Here is a 13,594-nt window from a genome sequence, read left to right on the forward strand (position 1 = left end):
GAGGTGCCCCGGGTGTGGTGAGGAAGGGGGAGTGATTTTTGAGGTTTTTTGAGATAGTTTTTTTTTAGGGTGGGAGAGCTGACCCCGGGGTGGTGGGGCCGGCCGGGGGGGTGATTTTTGAGGTCGTCTGAAATAGGGTTTTTTTTGGGGTGGGAGAGGTGCCGGGTGTGGTGAAGAAGAGGGAGTGATTTTTGAGGTTTTTTTAGATAGTTTTTCTTTAGGGTGGGAGAGCTGACCCTGGGGTGGTGGGGCCGCCGAGGGGGGGGTGATTTTTGAGGTCGTCTGAAATAGGGGTTTTTTTGGGGTGGGAGAGGTGCCTCGGGTGTGGTGAAGAAGGGGGAGTGATTTTTGAGGTTTTTTGAGATAGTTTTTTTTTAGGGTGGGAGAGCTGACCCTGGGGTGGTGGGGCTGGCCGGGGGGGGTGATTTTTGAGGTCGTCTGAAATAGAGTTTTTTTTGGGGTGGGAGAGGAGCCCCGGGTGTGGTGAGGAAGGGGGAGTGATTTTTGAGGTTTTTTGAGATAGTTTTTTTTTTAGGGTGGGAGAGCTGACCCCGGGGTGGTGGGGCCAGCCGGGGCGGTAATATTTGAGGTCGTCTGAAATAGGGTTTTTTTTGGGGTGGGAGAGGTGCCCCGGGTGTGGTGAGGAAGGGGGAGTGATTTTTGAGGTTATCTGAGATAATTTTTTTTTAGGGTGGGAGAGCTGACCCCGGGGTGGTGGGGCCGGCCGGGGGGGGTGATTTTTGAGGTCGTCTGAAATAGGGTTTTTTTTTGGGGTGGGAGAGGTGCCCCGGGTGTGGTGAAGAAGGGGGAGTGATTTTTGAGGTTTTTTGAGATAGTTTTTTTTTTAGGGTGGGAGAGCTGACCCCGGGGTGGTGGGGCCGGCCGGGGGGGTGATTTTTGAGGTCGTCTGAAATAGGGTTTTTTTTGGGGTGGGAGAGGTGCCCCGGGTGTGGTGAGGAAGGGGGAGTGATTTTTGAGGTTTTTTGAGATAGTTTTTTTTTTAGGGTGGGAGAGCTGACCCCGGGGTGGTGGGGTCGGCCGAGGGGGGGGGTGATATTTGAGGTCGTCTGAAATAGGGTTTTTTTTGGGGTGGGAGAGGTGCCTCGGGTGTGGTGAAGAAGGGGGAGTGATTTTTGAGGTTTTTTGAGATAGTTTTTTTTTAGGGTGGGAGAGCTGACCCCGGGTTGGTGGGGCCGGCCGGGGGGGGGGTGATTTTTGAGGTCGTCTGAAATAGGGTTTTTTTTGGGGTGGGAGAGGTGCCCCGGGTGTGGTGAGGAAGAGGGAGTGATTTTTGAGGTTTTTTTAGATAGTTTTTCTTTAGGGTGGGAGAGCTGACCCCGGGGTGGTGGGGCCGGCCGGGGGGGGTGATTTTTGAGGTCGTCTGAAATAGGGTTTTTTTTGGGGTGGGAGAGGTGCCCCGGGTGTGGTGAGGAAGGGGGAGTGATTTTTGAGGTTTTTTGAGATAGTTTTTCTTTAGGGTGGGAGAGCTGACCCCGGGGTGGTGGGTCCGGCCGGGGGGGTGATTTTTGAGGTCGTCTGAAATAGGGTTTTTTTTGGGGTGGGAGAGGTGCCCCGGGTGTGGTGAGGAAGGGGGAGTGATTTTTGAGGTTTTTTGAGATAGTTTTTTTTTTAGGGTGGGAGAGCTGACCCCGGGGTGGTGGGGCCAGCCGGGGGGGTGATATTTGAGGTCGTCTGAAATAGGGGTTTTTTTGGGGTGGGAGAGGTGCCCCGGGTGTGGTGAGGAAGGGGGAGTGATTTTTGAGGTTATCTGAGATAGTTTTTTTTTAGGGTGGGAGAGCTGACCCCGGGGTGGTGGGGCCGGCCGGGGGGGGGGTGATATTTGAGGTCGTCTGATATAGGGGTTTTTTGGGGTGGGAGAGGTGCCCCGGGTGTGGTGAGGAAGGGGGAGTGATTTTTGAGGTTTTTTGAGATAGTTTTTCTTTAGGGTGGGAGAGCTGACCCCGGGGTGGTGGGGCCGGCCGAGGGGGGGGGGGTGATTTTTGAGGTCGTCTGAAATAGGGTTTTTTTTTGGGGTGGGAGAGGTGCCCCGGGTGTGGTGAGGAAGGGGGAGTGATTTTTGAGGTTTTTTGAGATAGTTTTTTTTTAGGGTGGGAGAGCTGACCCCGGGGTGGTGGGGCCGGCCAGGGGGGGGGGTGATATTTGAGGTCGTCTGAAATAGGGTATTTTTTGGGGTGGGAGAGGTGCCCCGGGTGTGGTGAGGAAGGGGGAGTGATTTTTAAGGTTTTTTGAGATAGTTTTTTTTTTAGGGTGGGAGAGCTGACCCCGGGGTGGTGGGGCCGGCCGGGGGGGTGATATTTGAGGTCGTCTGAAATAGGGGTTTTTTTGGGGTGGGAGAGGTGCCCCGGGTGTGGTGAGGAAGGGGGAGTGATTTTTGAGGTTTTTTGAGATAGTTTTTTTTTAGGGTGGGAGAGCTGACCCCGGGGTGGTGGGGCCGGCCAGGGGGGGGGGGTGATATTTGAGGTCGTCTGAAATAGGGTTTTTTTTGGGGTGGGAGAGGTGCCCCGGATGTGGTGAAGAAGGGGGAGTGATTTTTGAGGCTTTTTGAGATTGTTTTTTTTTAGGGTGGGAGAGCTGACCCCGGGGTGGTGGGGCCGGCCGGGGGGGTGATATTTAAGGTCGTCTGAAATAGGGTTTTTTTTGGGGTGGGAGAGGTGCCCCGGGTGTGGTGAGGAAGGGGGAGTGATTTTTGAGGTTTTTTGAGATAGTTTTTTTTGAGGGTGGGAGAGCTGACCCCGGGGTGGTGGGGCCGGCCGGGGGGGTGATTTTTGAGGTCGTCTGAAATAGGGTTTTTTTTGGGGTGGGAGAGGTACCCCGGGTGTGGTGAGGAAGGGGGAGTGATTTTTGAGGTTTTTTGAGACAATTTTTTTTTTAGGGTGGGAGAGCTGACCCCGGGGTGGTGGGGCCGGCCGGGGGGGTGATATTTGAGGTCGTCTGAAATAGGGGTTTTTTTGGGGTGGGAGAGGTGCCCCGGGTGTGGTGAGGAAGGGGGAGTGATTTTTGAGGTTTTTTGAGATAGTTTTTTTTTTAGGGTGGGAGACCTGACCCCGGGGTGGTGGGGCCGGCCGGGGGGGTGATATTTGAGGTCGTCTGAAATAGGGTTTTTTTTGGGGTGGGAGAGGTGCCCCGGGTGTGGTGAGGAAGGGGGAGTGATTTTTGAGGTTTTTTGAGATAGTTTTTTTTGAGGGTGGGAGACCTGACCCCGGGGTGGTGGGGCCGGCCGGGGGGGTGATTTTTGAGGTCGTCTGAAATAGGGTTTTTTTTGGGGTGGGAGAGGTGCCCCGGGTGTGGTGAGGAAGGGGGAGTGATTTTTGAGGTTTTTTGAGATAGTTTTTTTTTTAGGGTGGGAGAGCTGACCCCGGGGTGGTGGGGCCGGCCGGGGGGGTGATTTTTGAGGTCGTCTGAAATAGGGTTTTTTTTGGGGTGGGAGAGGTGCCCTGGGTGTGGTGAAGAAGGGGGAGTGATTTTTGAGGTTTTTTGAGATTGTTTTTTTTTAGGGTGGGAGAGCTGACCCCGGGGTGGTGGAACCGGCCGGGGGGGTGATTTTTGAGGTCGTCTGAAATAGGGGTTTTTTTTGGGGTGGGAGAGGTGCCCCGGGTGTGGTGAGGAAGAGGGAGTGATTTTTGAGGTTTTTTGAGATAGTTTTTCTTTAGGGTGGGAGAGCTGATCCCGGGGTGGTGGGGCCAGCCGGGGGGGTGATATTTGAGGTCGTCTGAAATAAGGTATTATTTAGGGTGGGAGAGGTGCCCCGGGTGTGGTGAGGAAGGGGGAGTGATTTTTGAGGTTTTTTGAGATAGTTTTTTTTTTAGGGTGGGAGAGCTGACCCCGGGGTGGTGGGGACGGCCGGGGGGGTGATATTTGAGGTCGTCTGAAATAGGGTTTTTTTTGGGGTGGGAGAGGTGCTCCGGGTGTGGTGAGGAAGGGGGAGTGATTTTTGAGGTTATCTGAGATAATTTTTTTTTAGGGTGGGAGAGCTGACCCCGGAGTGGTGGGGCCGGCCGGGGGGGTGATTTTTGAGGTCGTCTGAAATAGGGTTTTTTTTGGGGTGGGAGAGGTGCCCCGGGTGTGGTGAGGAAGGGGGAGTGATTTTTGAGGTTTTTTGAGATAGTTTTTTTTTTAGGGTGGGAGAGCTGACCCCGAGGTGGAGGGGCCGGCCGGGGGGGGGGTGATATTTGAGGTCGTCTGAAATAGGGTTTTTTTTGGGGTGGGAGAGGTGCCCCGGGTGTGGTGAGGAAGGGGGAGTGATTTTTGAGGTTATCTGAGATAATTTTTTTCTAGGGTGGGAGAGCTGACCCCGGGGTGGTGGAACCGGCCGGGGGGGTGATTTTTGAGGTCGTCTGAAATAGGGTTTTTTTTTGGGGTGGGAGAGGTGCCCCGGGTGTGGTGAGGAAGGGGGAGTGATTTTTGAGGTTTTTTGAGATAGTTTTTTTTTTAGGGTGGGAGAGCTGATCCCGGGGTGGTGGGGCCGGCCGGGGGGGTGATTTTTGAGGTCGTCTGAAATAGGGTTTTTTTTGGGGTGGGAGAGGTGCCCCGGGTGTGGTGAGGAAGGGGGAGTGATTTTTGAGGTTTTTTGAGATAGTTTTTTTTTTAGGGTGGGAGAGCTGACCCCGGGGTGGTGGGGCCGGCCGGGTGGGTGATTTTTGAGGTCGTCTGAAATAGGGTTTTTTTGGGGGTGGGAGAGGTGCCCCGGGTGTGGTGAGGAAGGGGGAGTGATTTTTGAGGTTTTTTGAGATTGTTTTTTTTTTAGGGTGGGAGAGCTGACCCCGGGGTGGTGGGGACGGCCGGGGGGGTGATATTTGAGGTCGTCTGAAATAGGGTTTTTTTTGGGGTGGGAGAGGTGCCCCGGGTGTGGTGAGGAAGGGGGAGTGATTTTTGAGGTTATCTGAGATAGTTTTTTTTTTAGGGTGGGAGAGCTGACCCCGGGGTGGTGGGGCCACCGGGGGGGTGATATTTGAGGTCGTCTGAAATAGGGTTTTTTTTGGGGTGGGAGAGGTGCCCCGGGTGTGGTGAGGAAGGGGGAGTGATTTTTGAGGTTTTTTGAGATAATTTTTTTTTAGGGTGGGAGAGCTGACCCCGGGGTGGTGGGGCCGGCCGGGGGGGTGATTTTTGAGGTCGTCTGAAATAGGGTTTTTTTTGGGGTGGGAGAGGTGCCCCGGGTGTGGTGAGGAAGGGGGAGTGATTTTTGAGGTTATCTGAGATAATTTTTTTTTAGGGTGGGAGAGCTGACCCCGGGGTGGTGGGGCCGGCCGGGGGGGTGATTTTTGAGGTCGTCTGAAATAGGGTTTTTTTTTGGGGTGGGAGAGGTGCCCTGGGTGTGGTGAGGAAGGGGGAGTGATTTTTGAGGTTTTTTGAGATAGTTTTTTTTTAGGGTGGGAGAGCTGACCCCGGGGCGGTGGGGCCGGCCGGGGGGTGATTTCGGAGGTCGTCTGAAATAGGGGTTTTTTTTGGGGTGGGAGAGGTGCCCCGGGTGTGGTGAGGAAGGGGGAGTGATTTTTGAGGTTATCTGAAATAGTTTTTTTTTAGGGTGGGAGAGCTGACCCCGGGGTGGTGGGGCCGGCCGGGGGGGTGATATTTGAGGTCGTCTGAAATAGGGATTTTTTGGGGTGGGAGAGGTGCCCCGGGTGTGGTGAGGAAGGGGGAGTGATTTTTGAGGTTATCTGAGATAGTTTTTTTATAGGGTGGGAGGGCTGACCCCGGGGTGGTGGGGCCGGCCGGGGGGGGGGTAATATTTGAGGTCGTCTGAAATAGGGTTTTTTTTGGGGTGGGAGAGGTGCCTCGGGTGTGGTGAAGAAGGGGGAGTGATTTTTGAGGTTTTTTGAGATAGTTTTTTTTGAGGGTGGGAGAGCTGACCCCGGGGTGGTGGGGCCGGCCGGGGGGGTGATTTTTGAGGTCGTCTGAAATAGGGTTTTTTTTTGGGGTGGGAGAGGTGCCCCGGGTGTGGTGAGGAAGGGGGAGTGATTTTTGAGGTTTTTTGAGATAGTTTTTTTTTTAGGGTGGGAGAGCTGACCCCGGGGTGGTGGGGCCGGCCGGGGGGGTGATTTTTGAGGTCGTCTGAAATAGGGTTTTTGTTGGGGTGGGAGAGGTGCCCCGGGTGTGGTGAGGAAGGGGGAGTGATTTTTGAGGTTTTTTGAGATAGTTTTTTTTTTAGGGTGGGAGAGCTGACCCCGGGGTGGTGGGGCCGGCCGGGGGGGTGATTTTTGAGGTCGTCTGAAATAGGGTTTTTTTGGGGGTGGGAGAGGTGCCCCGGGTGTGGTGAGGAAGGGGGAGTGATTTTTGAGGTTTTTTGAGATAGTTTTTTTTTTAGGGTGGGAGAGCTGACCCCGGGGTGGTGGGGCCGGCCGGGGGGGTGATATTTGAGGTCGTCTGAAATAGGGTTTTTTTTGGGGTGGGAGAGGTGCCCCGGGTGTGGTGAGGAAGGGGGAGTGATTTTTGAGGTTTTTTGAGATAGTTTTTTTTTTAGGGTGGGAGAGCTGACCCCGGGGTGGTGGGGCCGGCCAGGGGGGGGGGTGATATTTGAGGTTGTCTGAAATAGGGTTTTTTTGGGGTGGGAGAGGTGCCCCGGGTGTGGTGAGGAAGGGGGAGTGATTTTTGAGGTTATCTGAGATAATTTTTTTTTAGGGTGGGAGAGCTGACCCCGGGGTGGTGGGGCCGGCCGGGGGGGTGATTTTTGAGGTCGTCTGAAATAGGGTTTTTTTTTGGGGTGGGAGAGGTGCCCCGGGTGTGGTGAGGAAGGGGGAGTGATTTTTGAGGTTATCTGAGATAATTTTTTTTTAGGGTGAGAGAGCTTACCCCGGGGTGGTGGGGCCAGCCGGGGGGGGTGATATTTGAGGTTGTCTGAAATAGGGTTTTTTTTGGGGTGGGAGAGGTGCCCCGGGTGTGGTGAGGAAGGGGGAGTGATTTTTGAGGTTATCTGAGATAATTTTTTTTTAGGGTGAGAGAGCTTACCCCGGGGTGGTGGGGCCGGCCGGGGGGGTGATTTTTGAGGTCGTCTGAAATAGGGTTTTTTTTGGGGTGGGAGAGGTGCCCCGGGTGTGGTGAGGAAGGGGGAGTGATTTTTGAGGTTTTTTGAGATAGTTTTTTTTGAGGGTGGGAGACCTGACCCCGGGGTGGTGGGGCCGGCCGGGGGGGTGAGTTTTGAGGTCGTCTGAAATTGGGGTTTTTTTGGGGTGGGAGAGGTGCCCCGGGTGTGGTGAGGAAGGGGGAGTTATTTTTGAGGTTTTTTGAGATAGTTTTTTTTTTAGGGTGGGAGAGCTGACCCCGGGGTGGTGGGGCCGGCCGGGGGGGTGATATTTGAGGTCGTCTGAAATAGGGTTTTTTTTGGGGTGGGACAGGTGCCCCGGGTGTGGTGAGGAAGGGGGAGTGATTTTTGAGGTTATCTGAGATTGTTTTTTTTTAGGGTGGGAGAGCTGACCCCGGGGTGGTGGAACCGGCCGGGGGGGGTGTTTTTTGAGGTCGTCTGAAATAGGGTTTTTTTTGGGGTGGGAGAGGTGCCCCGGGTGTGGTGAGGAAGGGGGAGTGATTTTTGAGGTTTTTTGAGATAGTTTTTTTTGAGGGTGGGAGAGCTGACCCCGGGGTGGTGGGGCCGGCCGGGGGGGTGATATTTGAGGTCGTCTGAAATAGGGTTTTTTTTGGGGTGGGACAGGTGCCCCGGGTGTGGTGAGGAAGGGGGAGTGATTTTTGAGGTTATCTGAGATTGTTTTTTTTTAGGGTGGGAGAGCTGACCCCGGGGTGGTGGAACCGGCCGGGGGGGGTGTTTTTTGAGGTCGTCTGAAATAGGGTTTTTTTTGGGGTGGGAGAGGTGCCCCGGGTGTGGTGAGGAAGGGGGAGTGATTTTTGAGGTTTTTTGAGATAGTTTTTCTTTAGGGTGGGAGAGCTGACCCCGGGGTGGTGGGGCCGGCCGGGGGGGGTGATTTTTGAGGTCGTCTGAAATAGGGTTTTTTTTGGGGTGGGAGAGGTGCCCCGGGTGTGGTGAGGAAGGGGGAGTGATTTTTGAGGTTATCTGAGATAATTTTTTTTTAGGGTGAGAGAGCTGACCCCGGGGTGGTGGGGCCGGCCGGGGGGGGGGGTGATTTTTGAGGTCGTCTGAAATAGGGTTTTTTTGGGGTGGGAGAGGTGCCCCGGGAGTGGTGAGGAAGGGGGTGTGATTTTTGAGGTTTTTTGAGATAGGTTTTTTTTAGGGTGGGAGAGCTGACCCCGGGGTAATGGGGCCGGCCGGGGGGGTGATTTTTGAGGTCGTCTGAAATAGGGTTTTTTTGGGGTGGGAGAGGTGAGGAAGGGGGAGTGATTTTTGAGGTTTTTTGAGATTGTTTTTTATTAGGGTGGGAGAGCTGACCCCGGGGTGGTGGGGCCGGCCGGGGGGGTGATTTTTGAGGTCGTCTGAAATAGGGTTTTTTTTGGGGTGGGAGAGATGCCCCGGGTGTGGTGAGGAAGGGGGAGTGATTTTTGAGGTTTTTTGAGATAATTTTTTTTTAGGGTGGGAGAGCTGACCCCGGGGTGGTGGGGCCGGCCGTGGGGGTGATTTTTGAGGTCGTCTGAAATAGGGTTTTTTTTGGGGTGGGAGAGGTGCCCCGGGTGTGGTGAAGAAGGGGGAGTGATTTTTGAGGTTTTTTGAGATAGTTTTTTTTTTAGGGTGGGAGAGCTGACCCCGGGGTGGTGGGGCCGGCCGGGGGGGTGATTTTTGAGGTCGTCTGAAATAGGGTTTTTTTTGGGGTGGGAGAGGTGCCCCGGGTGTGGTGAGGAAGGGGGAGTGATTTTTGAGGTTATCTGAGATAGTTTTTTTTTAGGGTGGGAGAGCTGACCCCGGGGTGGTGGGGCCGGCCGGGGGGGTGATTTTTAAGGTCGTCTGAAATAGGGTTTTTTTTGGGGTGGGAGAGGTGCCCTGGGTGTGGTGAGGAAGGGGGAGTGATTTTTGAGGTTTTTTGAGATAGTTTTTCTTTAGGGTGGGAGAGCTGACCCCGGGGTGGTGGGGCCGGCCGTGGGGGTGATTTTTGAGGTCGTCTGAAATAGGGTTTTTTTTGGGGTGGGAGAGGTGCCCCGGGTGTGGTGAAGAAGGGGGAGTGATTTTTGAGGTTTTTTGAGATAGTTTTTTTTTTAGGGTGGGAGAGCTGACCCCGGGGTGGTGGGGCCGGCCGGGGGGGTGATTTTTGAGGTCGTCTGAAATAGGGTTTTTTTTGGGGTGGGAGAGGTGCCCCGGGTGTGGTGAGGAAGGGGGAGTGATTTTTGAGGTTATCTGAGATAGTTTTTTTTTAGGGTGGGAGAGCTGACCCCGGGGTGGTGGGGCCGGCCGGGGGGGTGTTTTTTGAGGTCGTCTGAAATAGGGTTTTTTTTGGGGTGGGAGAGGTGCCCCGGGTGTGGTGAGGAAGGGGGAGTGATTTTTGAGGTTTTTTGAGATAGTTTTTCTTTAGGGTGGGAGAGCTGACCCAGGGGTGGTGGGGCCGGCCGGGGGGGGTGATTTTTGAGGTCGTCTGAAATAGGGTTTTTTTTGGGGTGGGAGAGGTGCCCCGGGTGTGGTGAGGAAGGGGGAGTGATTTTTGAGGTTATCTGAGATAATTTTTTTTTAGGGTGAGAGAGCTGACCCCGGGGTGGTGGGGCCGGCCGGGGGGGGGGGTGATTTTTGAGGTCGTCTGAAATAGGGTTTTTTTGGGGTGGGAGAGGTGCCCCGGGAGTGGTGAGGAAGGGGGTGTGATTTTTGAGGTTTTTTGAGATAGGTTTTTTTTAGGGTGGGAGAGCTGACCCCGGGGTAATGGGGCCGGCCGGGGGGGTGATTTTTGAGGTCGTCTGAAATAGGGTTTTTTTGGGGTGGGAGAGGTGAGGAAGGGGGAGTGATTTTTGAGGTTTTTTGAGATTGTTTTTTATTAGGGTGGGAGAGCTGACCCCGGGGTGGTGGGGCCGGCCGGGGGGGTGATTTTTGAGGTCGTCTGAAATAGGGTTTTTTTTGGGGTGGGAGAGATGCCCCGGGTGTGGTGAGGAAGGGGGAGTGATTTTTGAGGTTTTTTGAGATAATTTTTTTTTAGGGTGGGAGAGCTGACCCCGGGGTGGTGGGGCCGGCCGGGGGGGTGATATTTGAGGTCGTCTGAAATAGGGTTTTTTTTGGGGTGGGAGAGGTGCCCCGGGTGTGGTGAGGAAGGGGGAGTGATTTTGGAGGTTATTTGAGATAATTTTTTTTTAGGGTGGGAGAGCTGACCCCGGGGTGGTGGGGCCGGCCGGGGGGGTGATTTTTGAGGTCGTCTGAAATAGGGTTTTTTTTGGGGTGGGAGAGGTGCCCCGGGTGTGGTGAGGAAGGGGGAGTGATTTTTGAGGTTATCTGAGATAGTTTTTTTTTTAGGGTGGGAGAGCTGACCCCGGGGTGGTGGGGCCGGCCGGGGGGGTGATTTTTGAGGTCGTCTGAAATAGGGTTTTTTTTGGGGTGGGAGAGGTGCCCCGGGTGTGGTGAGGAAGGGGGAGTGATTTTTGAGGTTTTTTGAGATAGTTTTTTTTTTAGGGTGGGAGAGCTGACCCCGGGGTGGTGGGGCCAGCCGGGGGGGGTGATATTTGAGGTTGTCTGAAATAGGGTTTTTTTTGGGGTGGGAGAGGTGCCCCGGGTGTGGTGAGGAAGGGGGAGTGATTTTTGAGGTTATCTGAGATAATTTTTTTTTAGGGTGAGAGAGCTTACCCCGGGGTGGTGGGGCCGGCCGGGGGGGTGATTTTTGAGGTCGTCTGAAATAGGGTTTTTTTTGGGGTGGGAGAGGTGCCCCGGGTGTGGTGAGGAAGGGGGAGTGATTTTTGAGGTTTTTTGAGATAGTTTTTTTTGAGGGTGGGAGACCTGACCCCGGGGTGGTGGGGCCGGCCGGGGGGGTGATTTTTGAGGTCGTCTGAAATAGGGTTTTTTTTGGGGTGGGAGAGGTGCCCCGGGTGTGGTGAGGAAGGGGGAGTGATTTTTGAGGTTTTTTGAGATAGTTTTTTTTTTAGGGTGGGAGAGCTGACCCCGGGGTGGTGGGGCCGGCCGGGGGGGTGATTTTTGAGGTCGTCTGAAATAGGGTTTTTTTGGGGGTGGGAGAGGTGCCCAGGGTGTGGTGAGGAAGGCGGAGTGATTTTTGAGGTTATCTGAGATAGTTTTTTTTTAGGGTGGGAGAGCTGACCCCGGGGTGGTGGGGCCGGCCGGGGGGGTGATTTTTGAGGTCGTCTGAAATAGGGTTTTTTTTGGGGTGGGAGAGGTGCCCCGGGTGTGGTGAGGAAGGGGGAGTGATTTTTGAGGTTATCTGAGATAGTTTTTTTTTTGGGTGGGAGAGCTGACCCCGGGATGGTGGGGCCGGCCGGGGGGGTGATTTTTGAGGTCGTCTGAAATAAGGTATTATTTGGGGTGGGAGAGGTGCCCCGGGTGTGGTGAGGAAGGGGGAGTGATTTTTGAGGTTTTTTGAGATAGTTTTTTTTTTAGGGTGGGAGAGCTGACCCCGGGGTGGTGGGGACGGCCGGGGGGGTGATATTTGAGGTCGTCTGAAATAGGGTTTTTTTTGGGGTGGGAGAGGTGCCCCGGGTGTGGTGAGGAAGGGGGAGTGATTTTTGAGGTTTTTTGAGATAGTTTTTTTTTTAGGGTGGGAGAGCTGACCCCGGGGTGGTGGGGCCGGCCGGGTGGGTGATATTTGAGGTCGTCTGAAATAGGGTTTTTTTTGGGGTGGGACAGGTGCCTTGGGTGTGGTGAAGAAGGGGGGGTGATTTTTGAGGTTTTTTGAGATAGTTTTTTTTTGAGGGTGGGAGAGCTGACCCCGGGGTGGTGGAACCGGCCGGGGGGGTGATTTTTGAGGTCGTCTGAAATAGGGGTTTTTTTTGGGGTGGGAGAGGTGCCCCGGGTGTGGTGAGGAAGAGGGAGTGATTTTTGAGGTTTTTTGAGATAGTTTTTCTTTAGGGTGGGAGAGCTGATCCCGGGGTGGTGGGGCCAGCCGGGGGGGTGATATTTGAGGTCGTCTGAAATAGGGTATTATTTGGGGTGGGAGAGGTGCCCCGGGTGTGGTGAGGAAGGGGGAGTGATTTTTGAGGTTTTTTGAGATAGTTTTTTTTTTAGGGTGGGAGAGCTGATCCCGGGGTGGTGGGGCCGGCCGGGGGGGTGATTTTTGAGGTCGTCTGAAATAGGGTATTTTTTGGGGTGTGAGAGGTGCCCCGGGTGTGGTGAGGAAGGGGGAGTGATTTTTGAGGTTTTTTGAGATAGTTTTTCTTTAGGGTGGGAGAGCTGACCCCGGGGTGGTGGGGCCGGCCGAGGGGGTGATTTTTGAGGTCGTCTGAAATAGGGTTTTTTTTGGGGTGGGAGAGGTGCCCCGGGTGTGGTGAGGAAGGGGGAGTGATTTTTGAGGTTTTTTGAGATAGTTTTTTTTTTAGGGTGGGAGAGCTGACCCCGGGGTGGTGGGGCCGGCCGGGGAGGGTGATATTTGAGGTTGTCTGAAATAGGGTTTTTTTTGGGGTGGGAGAGGTGCCCCGGGTGTGGTGAGGAAGGGGGAGTGATTTTTGAGGTTATCTGAGATAATTTTTTTTTAGGGTGAGAGAGCTGACCCCGGGGTGGTGGGGCCGGCCGGGGGGGTGATTTTTGAGGTCGTCTGAAATAGGGTTTTTTTTGGGGTGGGAGAGGTGCCCCGAGTGTGGTGAGGAAGGGGGAGTGATTTTTGAGGTTTTTTGAGATAGTTTTTTTTTTAGGGTGGGAGAGCTGACCCCGGGGTGGTGGGGCCGGCCGGGGGGGTGATTTTTGAGGTCGTCTGAAATAGGGTTTTTTTGGGGGTGGGAGAGGTGCCCCGGGTGTGGTGAGGAAGGGGGAGTGATTTTTGAGGTTTTTTGAGATAGTTTTTTTTTTAGGGTGGGAGAGCTGACCCCGGGGTGGTGGGGACGGCCGGGGGGGTGATATTTGAGGTCATCTGAAATAGGGTTTTTTTTGGGGTGGGAGAGGTGCCCCGGGTGTAGTGAGGAAGGGGGAGTGATTTTTGAGGTTATCTGAGATAGTTTTTTTTTTTAGGGTGGGAGAGCTGACCCCGGGGTGGTGAGGCCGGCCGGGGGGGTGATATTTGAGGTCGTCTGAAATAGGGTTTTTTTTGGGGTGGGAGAGGTGCTCCGGGTGTGGTGAGGAAGGGGGAGTGATTTTTGAGGTTTTTTGAGATAGTTTTTTTTTTAGGGTGGGAGAGCTGACCCCGGGGTGGTGGGGCCTGCCGGGGGGGGGGTGATATTTGAGGTTGTCTGAAATAGGGGTTTTTTTGGGGTGGGAGAGGTGCCCCGGGTGTGGTGAGGAAGGGGGAGTGATTTTTGAGGTTATCTGAGATAATTTTTTTTTAGGGTGGGAGAGCTGACCCCGGGGTGGTGGGGCTGGCCGGGGGGGTGATTTTTGAGGTCGTCTGAAATAGGGTTTTTTTTGGGGTGGGAGAGGTGCCCCGGGTGTGGTGAGGAAGGGGGAGTGATTTTTGAGGTTTTTTGAGATAGTTTTTTTTTTAGGGTGGGAGAGCTGACCCCGGGGTGGTGGGGCCGGCCGGGGGGGTGATTTTTGAGGTCGTCTGAAATAGGGTTTTTTTTGGGGTGGGAGAGGTGCCCCGGGTGTGGTGAGGAAGGGGGAGTGATTTTTGAGGTT

Source organism: Staurois parvus, unplaced genomic scaffold (genome assembly GCF_062004578.1).
Source record: "Staurois parvus isolate SC_StPar_1 unplaced genomic scaffold, SC_StPar_1.0 ptg001475l, whole genome shotgun sequence".
Lineage (NCBI taxonomy): Eukaryota > Metazoa > Chordata > Amphibia > Anura > Ranidae > Staurois > Staurois parvus.